Raw genomic sequence first — 22063 nt, forward strand, 5'->3', positions numbered from 1 at the left:
GAAGAAAGTTAAAGTGAAATGGAAGGAAGAATCTCAGGTATTCCTGAAAAAGGAGGAATAGGAGAAGAAGCAGAATAATTATAATAAAAAGGAGGAAGAGGAGAAGGAGGAAAAGGAGGAAGAGAAGAAGAGGAAGAAGAAGAAGTTGGCTAATTTGTTTTTATTGTATGACAGCAGGCAACATGAAACATTTTATGAGATATCTGGTCATCTTGTGCTGCTTAACTGATGACAAGTATTTGCAAAAAGACAACCATGAAAATAACTGTAGCAGCTTCTACCTTAAAGGATCAGAGGACTTGGGACATAATGTTCCAGAAGACAAAGGAGCTAGGATTGCAACCAAGAATTGCCTACCCAGCAAAACTACACATAATTCTTCAGGGGAAGAAAATTGATATTCAATGAAATAGAGGACTTGGAAGCAATCCTGATGAAAAGACTAGAGCTGAATAGAAAATTTCCTTTACAAATATAAGGCACAAGAGAAGCATAAAGAGGTAAACAGGAAAGAAAAAAACACAAGAGATTTGATAAAAATCAAACTGTTTATATTCCTACATTGTAACTCTTAAAAAGTTTAACGCTATTAGGGCAGTTAGGAGGAGGATACATAGAAGAAGAGCACAGGAATGAATTGACTAAGAGGGAATATGTTTTTAAAACAAATTAAATTAAGGGATGAGAAAGATGAATGCACTGGGAAGAGGGAAAGGAGAGGTAGAATGGGGTAAATTATTTCACATGAAGAAGAGCAAAATACTTATTACTGTGAAGAAAAAGATGGAGGGGGTGGCAGGAAACACTAGAACCTTACTCTCCTTGGAATTGGCTCAAAGAGGGAAAACCATAAACACTCAATTGGGTATAGAAATCTGTCTTAACCCATAGAAAAGGAAGAAGGAAAAGGATGAGAGAATGGGAGAGGGACTGAGAGAAAGAAGGGCAAATTGAAGGAAGTGGTGGTCAGAAGCAAAACCCTTGAGAGGACTGACAAAGTGGAATGAGAGAAAGAGGAAAAGGGATAAATAGAAGAGAAATAGGATGGAGGGAAAAATACAGTAATCATATCTGTAAATGTGAATGGAATGAGCTCACCCTTAAAATGGAAGCAGATAACAGAATGGATTAAAAACCAGACTCCTATGACATATTTTTTATAATAAAAACATTTGATATTCTAAATCACTGTTGATTAGAAAGATGCAAATCAATACAACTTTTAGGTACCATATCACACCTATTAGATTGACTAACATGACAAAACAGGAAATGATAAATGTTGGATAGGATGTAGGAAAGCTGGAACACTGATTCATTGTTGATGGATTTGTGAGTTGATCCAGCCATTCTGGAGAGTAATTTGGAACTATGCCAAAAGGGCTTTAAAAATGTGCATACCCTTTGATCCAGTAACACCACTACTAGGGCTGTACCCCAAAGAGATCATAAAAATGGGAAAAGAATACATGCACATATACAAAAATATTTATGGAAGCTCTTTTTGTGGTGGTAAAGAATTGGAAGGTGAGGGGATGCCCAGCAATTGGGGAATGGCTGAAGAAGTTGTGATATATGAATGTAATGGAATACTATTGTGCTATAAGAAATGATGAACAGGTAGACTTCAGAAAATCCTGGAAAGACTTATATGAACTGATGCTAAGTGAAGTAAGCCAAAACCAGGAGAACTTTGTTCACAGAAACAAACACAATGTGTGATGACTGATTTTGATAGACTTAGCCCTTTCCAACAATGCAAGGACCTAAAACAATCCCAAAGGACTCAAGATGGTAAATTCCATTCTCATTCAGAGAAAGAACTGTGGAGTCAGAAGGAAGAGTGAAGCAGGCTATTTTCTATTTTTTATTTTCCTTTGTTTTTTCTTCCTCATAGTCTCTCTCATTAGTTATACTCTTCTATGAAACATGGCTATTGTGAAAATGTGTTAAATAGGAAGGTATGTGTAGAGTCATATCATATTGAATACTGTCTTGGGGAGAAAGAGGGGAGGGTTGGGGGGAAATTTCAAACTCATGGAAGTGAATGTTAAAAACTAAAAATTAATAAATTTCAAAAACAGTTGAAACAGAGAGGCACAGAATAAGGGTAAGAGGCTGCAACAGAATCTATTATGCTTCCGTTGAAGCAAAAATAAATAAATAAATAGGGGTAGCAGTCATGATCTTAGACAAAGCAAAAGGAAAAACAGGTCTAATTAAGAGATGAGGAAGGAAACTATATCTTATTAAAAGTACCACAAACAATGAAATAATATAAATACTCACCATATATGCACCAAATTATACATCATCTAAATTTTTAAGGGAGACATTAAATGAGTTACAGGAGGAAATAAATTATACTACTGGGGGACCTCAAATGGCCCATCTCAGAACTAGATAAATCTATCAAAAAATAGAAGAAATAAGTTATGGAGGTAAATAGAATTTTAAGAAAAGTTAGATATGACAGACCTGTGGAGTAAATTGAATGGAAATAGAAAGGAACATACCTTTTAGACCATGTCAATAACAAAAGTAACAGAAATCACATGATTATCTCAATAGAGAAAAAGCTTTTGACAAAATATAATATTCATTCCTATTAAAAACACTAGAAAGCACAGAAATAAATGGAGATTTCCTTAAAATTACAAGAAATCTATCTAAAATCATCATTAAGCATTATTTGTAATGGGGATTATCTAGAAGCCTTCCCAATAAGATTGGGTTGAAGCAAGGATGCCCATTATCATCACTACTATTCAATATTATACTAGAAACATTAGCAATAGTAATAAAAGAAAAATAAATTGAAGGAATTAGAATGTGCAATGAGGAAACAGAACTACAATTCTTTGCATATGATATGATAGTATACTTATAGAGTCCTAGAGAATCAACTAAAAAACTAGTGGAAATAATTAACATCAATAAAGTTGCAGGATATAAAATAAATACACATAAACCATCAGCATTTCTATATATGACTAACAATGTTCAGTGCCACTGATTGCCTCTTGAAAAGGATCCTAAAACAATTCTTCAAATAAGATATACAGGCAATTTTGGGGTATAGAAATCCATCTTGTCCTACAAGAAAGGAAGTTAGGAGGACTTGGGGGCATGGTATAAGAGAGGGCAAATTGGGGGAAGGGGTATTCAGTAGGCTTGCTATCTGGGAGTGGGGGGTAGGGGAGAGACAGGGAGAAAATTTGAAACTCAGAGTCTTGTGGAAATGAATGTTAAAAACTAATAAATAAATAATTTTTTAAAAAAGAATAAAAAAATTAATTCTTCAGACTTCCATGAATCAAGATGGCAGAGTGAGTAGTAAGCCGCTCTCACTCTCCCTTACTGACCATGAGAAACCCAGAAAATATGACCCCAGGAAAAATCGTGGAACAGTGGAGTCAGCAGAAAGACAGGGTACAGCAGTTTTTTAGCTCATGCGACTGGGGGGGGGGTTGATGGAAAAAGTCCCTCCTGCTGTGACTGAAGAGGACCAGTACAGGACCACAGGGGACCCAGAAAGGCAGTGGCAAGCCAGCAGGAAATCCTGAGCCCAAGGATGGTAGAGTGAGCAAGTGTGAACACCAGGACCCCCCACGTGCTTTCCCCTAGCCAGGGGAACCAGAAAGGTAGTGGCAAACCAGCAGGAAGCCCTGAGCCCAAGGATGGTAGAGTGAGCAAGTGTGAACATCAGGACCCCCCATGTGCCTTCCCCTAGCCAGGGGAACCAGAAGACACTAGTAGTTTTTTACTTGATTTTCTAGGATTTTCTAAGTATATCATCATATCATCTGCCAAGAGTGATAGCTTAGTCTAAATAAATTAATTATGTAGAGAACAGAACCTTCAGTTACAGGAAAACAAGAAGGAAATCAAGGTCCAAGTCAAGATCTGGTTCTAGAGATCTGTATCTTTGCCCACATTCTTATTATAGAAGACACAGGCACCATTCTAGTAGTAGCTTCTATGGATCTAGAAGAAAACAAAGTCAGAGTAGATTGAGGGGCCAAGGAAAATCCTACGGATTTCAGAGATCAAAGTAAAAAAAATAGAATAAGAAGATCAAGGTCAAGGCTTTGTCCACTGTCCTATAGCCAAAGCGGTGAAAGATCTGACCACAGAAGACATTGTAGCCAATCTCATGAAAAAGATATTTGCAAATGCCAAGAAACAGAGAAGAGAAAGAAGGAGAGAGAAAGAGTGAAGGAGAAAGAATTACACAGCATCAAGCATTGTGATTCTGGAAACATCAAAACTGGACTAGAACATCTGCCACCTGCTGAACAAACCAGAGTGCAACTGCTCCTTGAAGTTGCTGCTGAATCCAATGAATCCCTGAAAACCAAAGAGCAAAGTGATGAAGAAGCAAAAAGGAAAAAGGTAGAAGATCAAACCAACCCCAGAGAGCAAGTGAAATGAGTCAAAGAAATTGAAATGATTCAAAGTGATGGCTTTGTTCAGCAGACATTCAGATCAAGTAAAGAAGTCAGGAAGCACATTGACCCTGATGAAGGAAAGCAGAAGCCGATAACATCAGGAGAAGTAACTGTGGATCTACCATACACTGAAAAAGAAATGGAACCTGGCAGCATCACTTATGATATCAAGTACCAAGACAATAATTCTCTAGTACATCCCTACCTGTTAATTGAGATGGCTATTTTACTTTCTGTCTGTCTTATCTTGCCCAAATAACTCCTCATTTCTAGGCTTCAGCTGCCTTATCAGTTAAAAAGTCCCTTCAAACATGAAATTCTATGAAACCATAAGGAAACCATAAGGAAAAGTGGTTCAAGAGATTAATTGCTCTCATGAAAGAATGACTGATGGATAGAGTCCTGTTGCTTGACTGATATGGGATTGAATTAACAATAAAATTAGAATTTGCTTCTTAAAATGTAAAGTTTGGTGTGACACCAACATAAAAGCTGACAACTGTGTGGGGTGTGTGTGTTTATTTTATCTGACTAGCTCAATAAAGTGGCCATTTTAGCCCACCCACCCCCCAAAAAAAAGAAGGGGGAAAGGACCTATTTGTACAAAAATATTTATCATATCTCTTTTTGTAATGGCAAAGAATTGGAAATTGAGGGGATGTTTATCAATTGTGGAATGGTTGAACAAGTAGTGGTATATTATAGTAATGGACTACTATTGTGTTGTAAGAAATGACTAGCAAGATGATTTCAGAAAAACCTGGAAAGGCTTACATTAATTGAGCAGAACCAGGAAAATAGTGTATACAATAACAACAATATTGTGTGATGATCAATTATGAAAGACTTAGCTATTTTCAGCAATACAATGATCCAAGACAACTCCAAAGGACTCATGATGAAAAATGTTATCCACTTCCTGAGAAAGTACTGATAGAGTTTGAATGCAGATTGAAACATGCCATCATTCACTGTATTTTTATGGGGCTGGGGAGGGGGGGTTGTCGGGTTTTTTGTTTTTTTGCTTTTTGGAGGGCAATTGGGGTTAAGCGACTTGCCCAAGGCCACATGGCTAGTCCTTGTGTTAAGTGTCTAAGACCGAATTTGAACTCAGGTTTTCCTGACTCCAGGGTGGGTACTCTATTCACTGTGCCACCTAGCCACCCCAGTTTCTTTCTTTTTTTTACAACATGATTAATATCGAAATATGTTTTACATGATGGCACATATATAATCTAGATCAAATTGCTTACTATCTCAGGGAGAGGGAAGGAGGGAAAGAATTTGGAACACAAAATTAAAAAAAACAAATGTTAAAAATATTTTTACATATAATTTAGAAAAATATTCAAAAAGAACATAGTAAAGTTGTATGTGGGGAATTGTACTAACGGAACCACCTAATTACTGGTGACATGAAAATGTAGGGAGAAAAATACTACTATTTTACTTTCTGTCTGTCTTATCTTGACCAAATAACTCCTCATTTCTAGGCTTCAGCTGCCGTATCAGTTAACAAGTCCCTTCAAACATGAAATTCTATGAAACCATAAATTTAGGACCATGTTTTCCTTTTTCCATCAATATCACTATCTGACCAACCTGTTAATCATCCAGTTATCAGCAGTTTCTGGAGGGTGATTGACAGCTGTGCCAGCCAGTGGCAGGGCTCATAGAAGCACTAGATAAGTTCCTCTTCTTTTATCTTCCTCCAGTGTTGATGACCACTAATCAAAGTCCATTATCAGGACACATGAGTCCAACTAAAATGTCAGAAACCAATATCTAATCGTTATATTCTTTGGATGGTGACTTATGACTTCCCTTGATACCATGGGCTGGGAAGCAGTGATAGGAAAACAACCTTCAACTGGGACACGTGTTTCTAGACTGGGTAGTGTCCTACAAATACTCCAATATGGTTGAGGTCTTGATTCTTCATCACTGATACTCATAATCAGTCATTTTTTACGCTTGAGACATAAGAACTTTTCCTCTACCTACTGACAGAACCAAATCATAGGGGAATCCTGTAATTTTATGTGTTATTTAAAACCCAGTAAGTCTTATGAGCTGTCCTACCTTCCTCTACCATTCCCCTCTCCCCCCCCCCCACACACACACATAACTAAGCCAGAGTGTAGCTATTTTCAGAAAGGAAATCTAAGGGAAGGAATTACAATTAAATTAGTTTCTCTAAGATATTGTTTACATATGTATATGTGTGTAGATGTGTCCTTGGGGTAAAAAGTAAAAAAAAAAATTTAAAAAACTAAGGTCTCCTTGGGACATAGGGAGTTTGGATGGGAAAGAGAGAATGTCTTCATTCTAAATGACCACTTTCATTAGCTGAGGGCTTGAAAGGAACTAAAGAGATCTTTATTGAAAGCATATTATTAAGCTCCCCCAAAGTAGAGAAGTTGAAATGAATCTAGTCCTCAATCAATGGTGTTATGCAGAAAGGAAGTGTGATAGAGAGGTTTCTCTCTAAGTCCCAAGGAGAAAGTTCATCTTGGATAACTTCTTTCCCTATTGTCCCATTTCCTGGGCACGTCCAGGGAAACATCTTTCCTGAGCAGTAGAGGGAAAGCACTAAGACAAAGTCATAACCAGAGTAATTCCTGAAGAGTTAGGAAAGAGTGACTCACTCTACTAGAGGGTGGCAGCCATCTAGGAGGAAGTAATTAGCTTAAACTTAACAACTCTCACCCCTGACAATAGAGGTAAATTAGTTTGGGAAGTGGTTGTTGCCACCTATTATATGGTAGATAAAAGTGGCAGTATATGGAAAACAGACAGAAGCACTTAAAAGAGTCATTTATTCTCTTGTCAGAGTGGAATTGTACCCAAATACCTATTTAAAGTGAATTTAGAGGGGGCAGTTAGGTGGCACAGTGAATAAAGCACTGACCCTGGAGTTAGGAGGACCCGAGTTCAAATGTGGCCTCAGACTCTTAACACTTAGTAGCCATGTAACCTTGGGCACACTTAACCCCAATTGCCTTGCCTTCCCCCCTCCAAAAAAAAATAAAGTGAATTTATAGTAACTAAGATCTTGGTAACTATCTCATCACTTCCTGGCAAACACAGGGTGAAGAAATTGAAGAATGTCAGATTTTATATTATATTCTTGGTCTCAAAGATCACTACAGATGGTGACTGTAGCTTGCTCCTTGGACAGAAAGCTATGGCAAATTTGGCTAGCATACCAAAAAGCAGAAACATTATCTTGCCAACAAAGGTCCATAAAGTCAGAGCTAAGTTTTTTTCCAGAGGCAATGTAAGGCTGTGAATTGAACTCTAAGGAAAGCTAAGGGCACAGAATCAAGGCTTTAAAATTATGATGCTAGAAAAGACTTTTGAAAGTCTGTTGGAAATTGAGGAGGTCAAATCAGTCAGTTCTTCAGAAATTAATTCAGACCTCTCACTGGAAGGTTAAATACTGGAACCAAAGCTCAAAAACTTTGGCCACGTGAAGAGAGAATGGGACTTATTGGAAAAGACTTGATGTTGGGAAAGATTGGAGGCAATCTTGGAGGATGGCAGAGAATGAGATGGATAGATAGTATTATGGAAACAATGCATTTGAACTTGGACACACTTCAAGAGGAGGAAGATAGAAGTTGGGTATACTATGATTAATAGGGTCACAAAGAGTCAAACATGACAACTGACTGACCAACAACAATAGAAATATTCTTCCAAGCTACACTTTGTCATTTCCTTTTTAGGTCCTTTTCCTCCTCCCTAAAAGTATCCTGTAACTGGTGACTGATTGCTAAGGACCTTTCTAATTAATGTTCTGAAGGTTACTGAAGCCAGTAGAAAGAGGCCAAGATATATCCACTAGCCTAGTTCTAGAGTGGGGAGGAACAAAAGGCAAAAAGGTAAAATAGGCTCATGGGAAAGAATCTTCATGAGACATTAAGGTAGCCATCAGAGTTCTTAACCCTTTTTGTTCCCCTTTGGCCCAATGGAAGTCTCTCAGAATAAGACTTTTAAAAAGACAAAATAAAATACTTGGGTTTCCAAAAGAAACTAATTATGTTGAAAACCAGTTATCAGTGTGGAACTTCGAAGCATACTTGGATTATAGAACATGGAGACATCTCGTTTCTCTGCCTTCCCCTACCAGATGAATGAGTACCACCTTTGGAACAAGCTAAACATGGTGAGAGGCAAGGAACTTCCTCCCCGGCTCTCTTTTTTATTGCTTGGTTCTCAGAAATGGGCCCAGGGTTCTGTTTATTTTCTGTTATTTGTCTTTTCCTGTCAGGCTTACTGAGTATGTATATGCACATACATCTCTCCTGGAATCCTGGCTGCAACTTCCCCACGAGTCAAATTACCCCATCTAGTGGGAATTGCCACGACTACCTGAAACTGAAGAAAACAATACAGAACAGACATACAAAGCCTAGACCCATTTCTTAGAGCCAATCGATAAAAAGGAAATTCTTCCTCTCTCACTGGTTCAGTTTATGATACCTGTGCTGTGGGTAAAATGTGATTTTTCACTCTCTGGACATTACACTCTGGAAAAAGTGTGCAGGAAGACAAAGACTGTCAAAATCTGGCAGCTTTTAAAAACACAGCTTGCTCTGGCTATGCAATCAAAGGAAGCTGTACCCACCCATGTGGTAAGTGTTCCTTGTGCATGCTCTAAGACCCTGCTACATTCAAATCTACATCTATAGCTATACTTAAACATATATATACATATATGTATGCATACACAAATATACACATACATACAAGACCTACTACATCAACATGTGTATGCACATATACATACATATATGTATGTATACTCATGTACATATACATATATGTGTGTATACATTTAACAGCAGATCCTAGGGTAAGCACTGTCTTTGGAGGACATAGCAGATAGCCATTTCATTAGAAGTAGACAGGCATTCCAGTAGCCAGGGTTTTATGATGAAGCATAAAAAGATGATTGGGGAGGGATGGGTGAGGGGAGGGGAGGAAACAGCTCAGAAAATCTTTTGAAGGTAGTCACATTATAAATAAGTTGGTAATTTATTTAGCCAGTGCTATCTTCCCTTCTGCTGAATGGACCTTGATTTTACATTAAACAGTCACTGATTTTCCACATGTAAAATGTTGGGTGACTTAAGCCATTAGTTGAAAGAATGAATCAGTCAATAAAAGAACCCTTAAGCAAGCTATTAACAATATAGCCTATTGTTAGATTTCCAAGATTGTGGCTGGAAATACTTCATAACAGAATTATTGTTCCTTTTGGGAATTACACTACTTGGTTGGCTTTTTTTCCTGCCAAGTTGAATATTTTGTTGGACAATGCCTATAAATCAGAAAGAAATAAAAATATATAGGAATGGTTCAGCAACCATCTTTCAACCTTGGATAAAATATCAACTATGAATTGAGTTCCTAGAATTCATTTATTATGATGAAAGACACTTTAAAAAATAGTCCCATAGCAATCCTACCAATGTGTTTTCCTTGAACTGGAAAAAATTCAAATGAATGAAGTTGTGTTTTTTTTTAAACTAAGCCCAGTTACATGATACACATATTTTAACCTCTCAACTGTCTAGAATTCTAGCTGTTACTCCTTATCCTACCACAATAGTGGTATATAACAGCACTAATTTCCAAACCACAGAATGGCAGTCAAAAATCTAGAGTTGGGGGTGAAGGGAGGTCAGGTTATAGCAAATGGAACACAGTGGTTAACATACATGGCTCAGAAGAGTTGTGTTGGCAAAGCTGGACTGGCACAGAAGAGAAGGAACCTCTGTATGCTCAGAGTGAATTTTGAACTATTGCCAACTCCATAGTATGCTGGTCCCAAAGTCTTTTTGAGCTTTTTACATCCCTGCTCCCACCCCAAGGTCAGGGCCACCAGGAGCCTGGCAATGGTATTATTGCAATGATATCAACACTCTTTATTAATAACACTTTCTACCCTAAGCTGTTTCACCAGTATAATGCTAAAAAGGAGGTCAAGTAGGGCAGAACCATAGGTGTGGTGCTGATATTTGTGTTTTAGACCTTCCTTTGATAGCTGCTAATCTGTTTAGCATGTTCATCATGACTTTTTTGGTGGTGCATTGGAAACATACGTTCCCCATTAGTCCAAAACTTTTTCCTGAACAAAGAGTCATTATACCCTTCCATTTTTCTGGGTCCTCCTAAGTAAATAACTCCTCAAAAAGCTATTGTCATTCCATCCGATACTTTGGGATTCTAAAAAAAGAAGATTTTTCCATTGGCTAAAAATTGGGATTGGCTAACAGTTCTGAAGCCTCCATCCTGCAGTCTTTTCATTTTTTTTTTCATAAAATCCCTTGTAGAAAATCCCATGAGGCAAAATTAATCTAAGGGTTTATCTTGTAGAGTCATAAATGAACAGTGTTGATCTCCTGCCGACTAGAAGGAACATGCTGGTCCTTGGTGTCCCCCAGACAAAATGTGAACCATGGTGACAGCTCTTTGTATCTCTTAACCCCAATTATTTCCAGCCAAAATTTTGTGGTTGTTAAATGTTTATTGAAAGTTCTTGGTATGCTGCTAGCTAAAAAAAAAGAACATCCATGAACTTGAGGCTACAAATAAGAGAGTATTATCAGCTGCCTTTTTCATTTTTACTTTTGGTAAACAAGAAAGTGATTCAATATTTTTATTTCAAAACTTTCATAAGATTTGAAGACTGTGACCTTTCAGTAAAATCATTCAATTGAAAGGCAATTATGTAAGTAGAAAATAAATCATGATTTCTCCTATCATTTAAAAAAATATCTTCAGTATCTCATTTTTCTTCTAACTTATTCTAGTCAATTTATTTCTTATGATGTCTTCTTACTGAACTCTACTTGAAGTCTAAAAAAAATGCAAGCAATCCTGCTACAATGAGACGTATTCATTCCCCCAAAACAGCTGCTACATAAAACACAACAAAAACCCACAGCTTGTACAGAAAATAGGGTCAGTGGCACAGCACTCAAAAACTTTGCCAGTCTGTAAAAAGGATAACCTGGTAAAATCTGTAACACTTTTATACCTGTTAAATGGTTAAGAAATACATAAATGCTGCAATAACTAGTGACCTCTGGTGTTGCCCAGGATGTGTCTCTGGCTTCTCAAGAAAGCTGGGCAGTCTACTGCAACTCTGGGCTTTGAGACTAGATGTAATGGAGGAAAGGGTTGGGTGTACCAGTCCTTTTCTGATCACAGATCCTACTGCACCACAAGATATACAATAAATATTACATTTTGTCTTGACAAAGACATGAAAATTGCTTGTGGAAGTGGGGGCTAAAGGTTGCAACTTTAGAGTTAGTATGGAGTGTAGCAGTTTTTTGAATGCTCTTGCTTTTCGAGAAAGAAGTTGAGTAGAAGCATACTTGAAATATGATCAAATTGCTCCCTAATATATCAATCATGTTGGAGTGAATTCACATTTTTGAAACACATCATAACAGAACTGACTGTACCTGGGAATCCTGCCCTCTCCATCACACCAAATCAAATAGAAAACCACACCCAAATGGAACAAAAGCAATGATTAAAAGAGAAAAAGTGAAAGAACCTAAGACAAAATAACAAAGAATTGGAAACAAAGTAGATAGCCATTGCATAAGGGAAAGCTTTAAAAGAAAATCATGGCACATATATAAAAGCAAGGTTCCACCCTTATACCACAAATAAAGACATCAAAGACAAAGAGAAGATAATATTACATGTACACCCACTAAATCATATAATATTGTACTGAAAAGAAAAACTGGGTGAATTCTAAAAATGACATTAATAGTAGCACAATAATAGAAGAAGATGTTAACATTTTCTTCTCAGGGCTGGAGAGATCTAAGAGAAAGATGAAGGGAAAAAAAGCATAGAGCTAAAGAGAATGTCAGAAGACAGATTTAACTGATTAAATAGACACTTTTGAATGTAAAAATGAAAGAATATGCATACTTCTCAATATGCTATGATACCTTTCCCAAAAAATCATGTTGTAAGATGTAAATCATGAAAAAAAATTAAAGGTAGAAATAATAAGCATATTATTTGCAGACTATAATGCAAAAATTATAATCAACAGATGGAATATTTGCAAAATATATAGACTTAAATGGAAACAAAATAATGACATCATGAAAGGGTCAAAGAGCAAAATAGAAACAATAATAATTATGTTAGAGGGTGCAATTAAAAAGACTTGGAAACAAAAAACAATAGCAATCTTAAAAAAAAAAAGTACAGAAGTCTCCAGAATTAGAGGAGAAATAACCTTGAAAATACAGACTATAAGACTGATAAACAAAACTAAGAGATTTTCAAAGAATAATAAAATAAACTATTAGATAGCTTGATAAAGAAAAAGAGGAAAACCAAATTATAAAAATTAAAAGAATGAAAGTGAGTTTACAGCAATTGGAAAAGAAAATTATCTGAAAATATTTTACCCTTTTTTATCTTATACATGTACAAAATAGAGAATTCTAAGGAAGTAGAGTGTGTACACAAATATAAAATGCTCAAACTAACAAAAAATGAGCATCTCAACTCAAATCTTGGGGGAAAATATCAGTAAACCATAAACAAATTGCTAAAGGGGAGGGAACCACAAAACACTGGGGCAGATTGATTTACAAATGAAATCTATTAAAAATGTAAAACACGATTAATACATACACTACAACATTTTCCCCAAAAATTCTACTTAGAAGGCACTCATCAATCTCTTTCTGACAAAGAGGTGAAAGACTCACTGTGCAGAATAAGACATGATTAATGTGGAAATACATTTTGATGGGCTACACATGTTTGTAATAGCAGTTTTATTTTTCTTTCCTTCTCAATTGTGGGGGAGGGATGGTGGGCAAGAGAAGTGGCAGATTTTTGCTGATTAAAAATTAATTTTAAAATGAAATCAAAATAACTCTCAGGAATAAACTCAAATACTCAGAGAGAGAGCTGAACCTTTCGGGTGGGTGGAGTGGCCCAGCGGATGGAGTGTTGGACAAGCAGATCTAAATTCAAATCTTACTTCAGACACTGCCTAGTTGTATGTCACTGGGCAAGTCATTTAATCTCCCAGCCTCAGTTTCCTCATCTCTAAAACTGGGAAAATAATAATACAGGGTTCAAATCAAACTTGATTTGGGATCAAACATGGTAATATATATAAAGTGCTTTGTAAAGCCTAAAGCAATATATTTACTGTTCTGTCCTTTTTCAGTCATTTCCAAACCTTTGCGACCTCATTTGGGGTTTTCTTGGCAAAGATGCTGTAGTGGTTTGCCATTTCCTTTTCCAGCTCATTTTACAGATGAGGAAACAAGATTAAGTGACCTGCCCAAGGTCACATAGCTAGTAAGTGTCTGAGGCCACATCTGAACTCAGGAAGATGAATCTTCCTGACTTCAGACACAGCACTACATCTATGGCAGTACCTAGTTTCCCTAAAGCAATATATGAATGCTGGCTATTATTATTATTGCCTGAATTATCACTTAATAATTTAGCAGTGATTCACAAGCTGAGTTACAAGGTTGGAGTTGGAGAATTAAGTGTTGAACAGAGGGAAACAGAGGAATGAAATGGATGACAATAGGGTAAATAGGAGAATGGCACAGAAAACTGACAGACTTTACTACTTCACAATTTTGCAAGACATAATATTGGCATTTCTATGAGCCTAAAAGTATCATTTTCTAAAGTTGGGCTAACCAAATTGAATTCTTTGGTTTAAGTAGAAATTCATAAAAATGTTTAGGTACATTTGGTTGTTTCATGTAGCTAACTACACATCATAGGAATCGGGCTGGAAAGGACCTCAGAGAACATCCAAACCCCATAGGCAAGAATCACAAATTTGAAAGACGTTTAGAAGACTTCAAATATTTATAATTGTGTCAGTTTGGGTATCCTTTCCACTAACAGATGACAACCCCCCTATTTTAGTAGATGGTCTTCAAGCATTGCTAGACCTGTCATATTTGCAATTAGCCAGGTGATCAACCTCTGGAACACAGTTAGAATGATTCTTATACAATAGACACACAACTCTCCCCCTACAACCATAGTCTAAGCCTGTCTAGCTTGGAAGTACTTACCGGAGCTTATGTTCCTCTGGCATAGACTTTTAAGAATCTAGAGTTGAAAGCTAAACTATAATAAAACTGAAGTAGGCCTATAGTGAACTGAAAAGACCCTCTGGGTCCATACAAGCCTAATGTGGTCAGTGGAAAAGACCCATGGACAAAATTAGAGTAAATGAAGAACTACACCACAGTTTGGTGAAAGAAGAAGTATGGAATCCATGCATCAAAGGTCATTTTTCCTGATGCTTCTACCCACAATAGCCTCCTCAGTCATGCCCTGTGCTCCATTCCCTTGGCTATCCTATAAACTTATGCCCCCAGGCCTAAGTACTTTTAAGCTTTTGCCATTTCCACAGTTTACCCCAAATGACCTGCACCTCAATCTCTGATGTTGTACAATCAAGCTCTTTCCAAAGATTTCTCTAGCAGTGCCTCCTAGGCAGGTCTTTGAATACAAGGGGTTTCTAGACCTCTTTTCCATGGAGTTCCATAAAACCTGAACTATGAGGGCCTCCAGGAATACACATTCCTTTTACTGCTTCCCCTCTCTCAATGTATCTAGGCCTAGCAGTCCTATGGCAAAGGTACCAGTCCTACCTTTCACATCAGCATAAGAGGCAGGTAGGTAGTACAGTGGATAGGGTATTAGAGCTGAGGTCAGGGTAATAGGAGATTTTTAAATAATTTTTATTTTTTTGCTTTTTGGAGGGGGGAAGGTAGGGCAATTGGTGTTAAGTGACTTGCCCAAGGTCAAACGCTTAGTGTCTGAGTTCAGATTTGAACCCACGTCCTTTTGATTCCAGGGCTGGTGCCCTGGTGATAGGAGTTTTAATCTTGCCTCAGACACTTAGCAGCTAGGCAATCCTGGGCAAGTCATTTAACCTCTTTTAAGTCTCAGTTTTCTTATCTGTAAAGTGGAGACAATAATATATATTTCACAGGGATGTGAAAATTAAATAAGAAAATATATGCAAAGCGTTTTGTAAACCTTAAACTACTACATAAATGCTAGCTATTATTACTATTTTCTCTGACTTACAGTCTCTCATCTGAAAAATTCACTTATTTATGAGATCAAGATTCACAACATTCCACAGTGTGAGAAGCCACGAATGAGATATAAGAAAGAAAGTTCTTATTTGCTCTCTCTGTACTTTGGTGATTTCACAACTTGTTACTTTCTTTTAGTCACTGTTCTTCCTTCCAATTTTCTTCCTTTAACTTCCTTTCAAGTATTGGGGACTGGTTTTCATTTATTTGTTTACACTGTCTCGTTCCCAGTCTTATAATTCTTCAAATACCAGGACTTTATTAAGTTCTATGATTGTATGGAAAAAATATATTGGACAAGAAGAAATCTCTCCAGGCACTGTGAAATCAATATACTTTTAAAACACATATATCTAAGATCAATCCATTCTGTACACATAAAATAGTCAAGGTTTTGCCTGAGTAGATAAATCAAAAGATTTATGAATCTCAAATGTTATAATAAATTAAAGGTGCCAGTTTAAATTAAAAAATAATGATGCAATAAAGTCAATTTCATTAAATATTTTCATCATTAGTGAATCACCAGTAAATTCATTTTTATGTAGGAAAACAAGAGTTGGGGCCATTCCAAGAACTTTTAAATAGACTGGGATCCATTTCCCATTTGTCAGTATGACAAATTATCCCAGGAACCTCTGCAGGAAACTTTTATCTGGAATCTTCCTATCACCTTGCAATTATACCTGATAGTTATAATAATTAAATTCCTCTAGCAACTGCACTTTATAAAGAAAACAAATTATTGCCAAGGTGAAATGTGTTTTTACTTTGGGCTGAATGAAATTTCATTTTGTTCACATGTATGATGGCCCACTAAGGACTGAGCACTTAAATCATCCTAATATTTATTTATTCAGTTGTGCTGTTACACTTTTATTTTTCTTTCGAGAAGACAAGTCATGAACTTACTTGAGATAAATATTAAGCTTTTTGTGTAGCATTTAAGGCTAAATGAACCATAGTTTCGAATATTCTCAAAAGAGATATATATGTTTCCATTGTATTATCGAATAAATATTCTTGCCAAACAAGGACAGAGTGTTCCCATTTGTGCTATTTCTTGTTATTGGGCCACTGACATTCAAAACCTCAACCACTACCTCTGTTTGCACTCCATTAGAGATAGTCCAGGACCTTGAGCCCAAGAGTCTTGAGAAGAGCAACCAATCAATCAAAAATTATCAAGCACCTACTATGTGCCAGGAACTGTGCTAAGCACTGGATACAAAAAGAGACAAAGGACAGTCTCTGCCCTCAGGGATCATATAATCTAATGGTGGAGACATCCAAAACAATATATACAAAGCAAGCTGTATACAGGATAACTAGGAAACATTAAAAAGGGAAGGCACTAGAATTAAGAGGAGCTGGGGAAGGTTTCCTGTAGAAGGTGGGCCAGCCCTTTCTCCAGCCAAGGCCTTGCAGATATCACTGAGGGAAGCAGTAACTGCCACCCAGAGGGTAGACAAACTGGGCTAGCTGGCACACCAAGGAAAGGCAGTAGGCAGTATGTGCCAGGCAAGTCAAAACAATACCACTATCTCAATTACCATGCCCTCTTAGAATCCAGTGGAGATAGTCCAGGACCCTGAAATCAGGAATCTTTGGGAATAGAAGTTTCCTCCATCCCCACTTCTTACCTCCCAAACAAATACCATCAGTCATGCTTCCAACTTGCCCCCTCAGACATTATTGATAAGCACAGTCACTGTGAAGAAGGGGTTTACTATTTTCAACACCAACCAACAAAAGCTAATGACCAACTGCAAATGCTTGCCAGGTAAATCCAAGAGCCACTGAGAATGGCCCCACCTTCCAGACCACTCTTGTTTCCCTTATATCTCCAGCAGTTATCATACTGGGAAGGAATTCCTGGGGAGAGATGGGAATCAGAGAAACATAGTTGTTAAATGACTTGCCAAAGATCATACAGGAAGCTTCTGGCAGACAATTAGAGCTCAGGGCTTCTGAGTCCTAACCTCATGATATTTTTCCACTGCAACATGCTAGCATGGTCTCAAAAAATGGTCACAATTTCAAAAGGTAGGGGTGGGGGAGAGAACACATTCCAGGCAAGTGGGATGATACAATGAAAAGCATTGAACCAGAAAGAAATAGCATACAAAAGCAAAATGGTAAATGATACTATTTGCTGGGTGTATGTGAAATAAATGAGTAGCTTGAGTGAGGAGAGAAAACTAGGTTAGAGGAAGATTGGACAATGCTTTGATTTCCAAGCTGAGGAGTTTGGCGATTTATTTGGTTTCATATTTTGGAAGCCATGAAGATTCTTTTGAAGAGGACTGACAAGATTAAATATTTATATTAGGATAAGTCTAATAATAATAGCTGGCACTTATTTATCTCATGCTCTAAGGTTTTTCAAAGTACCTTGCTAAACCAAATTAAAATATAACTGAGAAATATTTAACAAAATACAAATGTAATAGAACATAGATAATGTTAGTATATTGTTTTCTAAGTCAATATGCAGACAGCAGATTTAGTGACTGCTTTTCCAATTTAATTTTGACCACTGTTTTAGATTAATTCAGCAATAGTTATATGCTTAGAATAGAGTGCAGAGACCTAGAGACCAGATAAGAAGGATGGTTCAGTGGTTCAGATGAGGGTACTGGAGGACTTAACATAAGGTGAATGCAATGGGAATTGTAAAGATGGGACAGACTGTGAGATAAATTGATTTATGAATTATTTATGATTTATGAATTGATTGTATGGAGGGGATGAAATGTGGAATCAAGTATAAACTGAACGTTTCAGCCTTTGATGACTGGGGGAATGGTGATTCAATTAATATAAATAAGAATTTAGGAGGATAAGCCACTTTCAAGTGAATGATGACAAATTTAGTTTTATATATGTGTGTATATGTAGACATGTATATAGATAGATACATATATACACACAGATATCTTGATATATGTAAATATATGCTAATATATAATACATGCACATATGTTTTAATATATGCATATACATTATACACACATATATAAAACAAGCAGTGAGACATGTCACCTGGAGATCAGGGAAGAAGTTGAGACTGGAAGCTCTTGTATAGAGTGGTAATAGTTGAAGGCATTGGAAAAGGTAATTTTCAAGAAGAGAGACCTGAGAAAAATAAAAATCCATCAAGCACAGAGTCAACATTTATGGAACAGAAAAAGGAAGCAAACTAACAAAGAAGAAAAGGGAAAAGTAGTCCATGAGTTATGAAGTGAATTATGAAAGGTATCATATCATACAAGCCAAGGCAGGAGAGAATATGAAGAAAAAGGAGTTGGTTTACAGTACCAAATATAGTAGGGAGATCAAGAATGATGAGAACTGGGATTGGTCCATTTTGTTGTTGTTCAGTCATTTCAGTTATGTCTGACTGTTTGTGACCCCATTTGGGGTTTTCTTGGCAAAGGTAATGGAGTGATTTGTCATTTCCTCCTCCAGCTCATTTTGCAGATAAGGAAATGAGGCAAACAGAGTGATTTGCCCAGGGTTACACAGCTAGTAAGTGTCTGAGGTCCAATTTGAATTCAGGTCCTCCTGACTCCAATCCCAGTGCTTTATCCATTGTGCTACCTAGCTGCCCCAGGATCAGGCCATAGTATGACTAATTATGTGTGTGTCAGGTGTGTGCTAGTAAATGTTTAATAATTGACTCTCTGAAAAAAAAAGGTATTGAACTCACTTTTAAGTATCATTGGAACTATAAACATTGTATTTATTGCTTTCTTAAGTTTAGACCATCATCAAAATAAATCCAGACCTTATTTGTAGCATTTTGTGAATTCAGAGGTGTAAATTTGCACAGTGAAAATATAACTATTGGTTTGGGCAAGTTTAAGCTGGTACCAAGATGCCTCTGAATTGATAATCATAAAAAAGAGTAGTATCCAAATTGGGGTAGGGACTATAGCTAGACTCTTCCCTTTCCTCAAAATTCAATTAAAAAAATATTAGGCATAACAAAAAAAAATTACGACATTTATATAGTTTTTGTTTCACATATTCTTGATTTTGACACAACAAGGTGGAAAGGAGATTTGAAGTTATAGAAGAGAGATTCAAATTCCAGGTTTAGCACATCATCCTAGCTACATAAACCATGGAGAGTTCACTATACCCTTCTGGGATTCAATGTCCTTCTCTGTATGAGAAAGCTTTTAGCTTCTCTTTCCTCATCTGTAAAATGGGTATAATAATAGCACCTAGAGATTGTCATGAAGGAAACAAAAATGAGATACTATTTATAAAGCAATTTGAAAACCTTAAAATGCAATATAAATAGTAGCTATTATTGTTTTTAAAAAGATTAAAAGAAGATAGGATTTCTGGGTGCTTCTGAGAGCTAATGTGATTGGACAAAAGTTCTGCTATTTGAAAGAGCTGATTGGAAGAAAGCAGAATCCCCTGATGTGTGAAGAGCTGGTTGGAGAAAAGTAAAGGCTGGACTTCTTTACCTTTAGTGCCACCTACAGCTTGAAAGGTGGCAACTCCTCAGAGGCTTGTTTGCCTTTATTTCTATCTATTGCTTAACATGGGTAAACCTCTCAGATTCCAATGAGCTGATCTAATTAATTCTCCAAATTCCAGCTTTAGGAAAACTGTTTCTGTTCTTCAAGCAAGGAAGCAGACCTTAAGGGTTCGGCTTTGGATCTCAGCTTACCCTAAAAGAATAAAAGCAGAATGATTCTGTGTCTCAATATTAGTATCTGGCAGAGAAATTGTTTTGCCCAGCAAGAGAGGAAAGAAGCCTAGAAAAGGATCAGTCCCACCCAAAACATGGCAAAGTCGGTAAAAAAAAATGCCTAAATTCAAATTTCCCCTGCAAAAACTGACAAAAGATTGCCTCAAAGTAAATGTAGAGTGGCAGGGGAAAAAGCGAGGGTAAAGCAGTTGTCTTCCTAAGACAACTTGAGAAGACCTTGAGAAAGATCTATTTCCATGGGTTGGAGTTCTGCCTGAGTGAAATGAAAACACCTTCAGGTCTATATTTCAGAACCAACAAACAACAATCACTGAGGGCAGTGGGGGAGGGAAGAAGTCTTGACCTCAGGTACTTTCACCACCCGGTATGGGGGTCAGACATCTAAGCAGAGGAAGATTGAAGAACCCCTCCACTGTCACAGGACACCAGACTCAGCTGTGTTAACCAGACATGGTCACTAGAATGCAGCTGTGGGCAATAAGGAGAGAGCACATGTCTGGTGAGTTCTTCAGCAGAGGTGCAGGGTAGGAGAGCTGAGTGCCTGGTTTCAGTTCCAGGAGTGAGGTGAAATTTGCAGCTGCAGAGTGAGGAGGGTGGTGGTGGAGGAAGAGATTTTTCTGAACAGCATGACTGGGGGCCCTAGCTATTGCTTGGGGGTGGAGAGGTAATGTTGGGCACCCTGGACAGAGCTCAGAAAATAACAGTAAGAAAGCCCTGAGGCCTGGGCTACCATTTTCCACACCCCAGGAATAGAGTTCATTGCAATAATAAGTTGCTAAAAAAATAAAACAAAACAAAAAATAAAAATGAGTAAGGAAAGGAGAAAGAATCTAACCACAGACAGCTATTATGGGGATAGAGAAAATCAGGGTTTATATTCAGAGGAAAATAATGAAGTTAAAAAAAGGCACTCCTACAAACCTAAAAAGAGTTCTTGGAGAAATTTAAAAGGAAGTTCAAAAATCAAATAAGAGAGATTGAGGAAAAATTGGGAAAAAATAAGAATAATGTAAGAAAATTATGAAAAGAAAGCCAACCAATTAGAAAAAGAGATCCAAAAACTTAAGGAAGAAAATAACTCCTTGAAAACTAGATTTGGGCAAGGGAAAGTAATGATGTTATAAGACATTAAAAAATAATAAGCAAAATCAAAAGAATAAAAAAATTGAAGAGAATGTGAAACCAAGTCATCTGGAGTATAAGAGATTGAGGGCAGGGAATGTAAGAATTGTTGTGAACTACCTGAAAGTTATGACCAAAAAAAGAAAATCTTGATACAATACTGCAAAAAATTGTGAAGGAAAATTGACCTGAAGCTTAGGATGAGAGAGTAAAATAGAAATAGAAAAAATCCACCAGTCATCACCTGAAAGAAATTCCAGAATAAAAACTTACAGGAATATCACAGCCAAGTTCCAAAGTTCCCATGTTAAGGAGAAAATACTAGAAGCAAGAAGAAACATGTTTTTATGCTGTGGAGTTACAATAAAAATCACACAAGACCTAGAAGCATCTACATTAAAAGACCATAGTTCTTGGAAAATAACATTTCAAAAAGCAAAAGAGCTCTTACCCAATGAAGTTGAGTATAATCTTAAATGGAAAAGAAAATGGACATTCATTTGAATGTTCAAGTGTTTCTGACAAAAATATCAGAACTCAATAGAAAATTCGACATATAAGATTCAAGAGAAACATGACAATCATTAAAGACCAATTATAAGGGACTT

At 36.9% G+C, this 22063-nt stretch overlaps 1 protein-coding gene and 1 pseudogene across 2 annotated transcripts in view; one reads left to right on the forward strand and one right to left on the reverse strand.

Moving 5' to 3' along the window:
* The window catches only part of LOC138160958 (zinc finger protein 474-like), an 89860-nt gene that overhangs the window by 52522 nt on the left and 15275 nt on the right, over positions 1–22063 (reverse strand). The window lies entirely within an intron of this gene.
* Positions 3312–4868, forward strand: LOC138160913 (serine/Arginine-related protein 53 pseudogene; annotated as a pseudogene).

This window comes from Petaurus breviceps, unplaced genomic scaffold (assembly GCF_028583685.1).
Source record: "Petaurus breviceps papuanus isolate PSGF00001 unplaced genomic scaffold, PetGlider_PUasm1.0 183, whole genome shotgun sequence".
NCBI classification, from domain to species: domain Eukaryota; kingdom Metazoa; phylum Chordata; class Mammalia; order Diprotodontia; family Petauridae; genus Petaurus; species Petaurus breviceps.